Consider the following 943-nt stretch of genomic DNA (forward strand, 5'->3'; position numbering starts at 1 on the left):
CCCGGCGGCGAAATAAGATATATGAAGTAAAAATAAAAATATTAAAAAACGCATAGGTGTTCACACAGCTGTAAGCCGGTTTGACACGCGATTGAGAGGATCCTGCCAGCGGCCGCTCCGAACAGGTATAACTAAGTAGGAGTGGCGCGCGTGGGCGGGCGGCCCCGCATGAGGATAGGTGCGCGTCGGCGGGCGGCCCCGCATGAGGATAGGTGCGCGTCGGCGGACGGCCCCGCATGAGGATAGGTGCGCGTCGAAACGAATGACACTTTCCTATTTATAACATAGATCAGTTTTGTTTAATATCGAGTCTTTTTGAGTTTCGTTTTCATGAGTTTTTGTTTAATGATGATGATGAGCTGTAAGATAAATGATGAGAATGATGAGAGTGATGATTATATATAAAAACCTGACATTGGACAGATCGCGTTTGTGGATGTTTTTTTTGGTCGTATAAGTTGTGCGAATGTGTGTGTGTGTCTGGGAAACGGTGAATGGTGAACGTGGGAGAACGTACTTGACAGTGAACAAAATACACGGGGGCTCGGGGCGGTTTAGCCCCCGAAACGCCAAAAAGAGCCCCGGAAATGCCAAAAAGAGCCCCCGTAAATCTGCATAGAGTTCAATGCAAACCAAATTTTAGAGTGCTATTTTCATGCACGCTATTACATTTTACTCCCTGGTGCTTGAATGTTCCTTTTCTAAGCGAGTTATTTTGTGAGTGCCTCCCACGCTCCTCCAGCTCTCCACCAGGAACATAGCGATAGTTCGCAAGGGGGAAAAAAATGGTAAAAAAAAAAAATTAAATCAGCAAGACTTGTGATCTCATTAAAATCAAACTTTATTCTCACAAAGTGATAATTTATTAGTACACAGATATAATGCACATACTTGCTGCCTCTCCTTTAAATACACATAAGCTTTAGGCCGATGAAAGTTGATG

General features: G+C 44.2%; 1 long non-coding RNA gene across 1 annotated transcript; it reads left to right on the top strand.

Annotated features, from left to right (window-relative positions):
* Positions 1 to 6: 6 nt before the first annotated feature.
* Positions 7 to 420, top strand: LOC106816602. Its single transcript, XR_001394911.1, has 2 exons — positions 7 to 212; positions 247 to 420. It is a non-coding gene; the product is annotated as an uncharacterized LOC106816602 (long non-coding RNA).
* The last annotated feature ends 523 nt before the right edge of the window (positions 421 to 943 follow it).

Source organism: Priapulus caudatus, unplaced genomic scaffold (genome assembly GCF_000485595.1).
Source record: "Priapulus caudatus unplaced genomic scaffold, Priapulus_caudatus-5.0.1 Scaffold1429, whole genome shotgun sequence".
In the NCBI taxonomy this organism is placed as follows: Eukaryota; Metazoa; Priapulida; class Priapulimorpha; order Priapulimorphida; family Priapulidae; genus Priapulus; species Priapulus caudatus.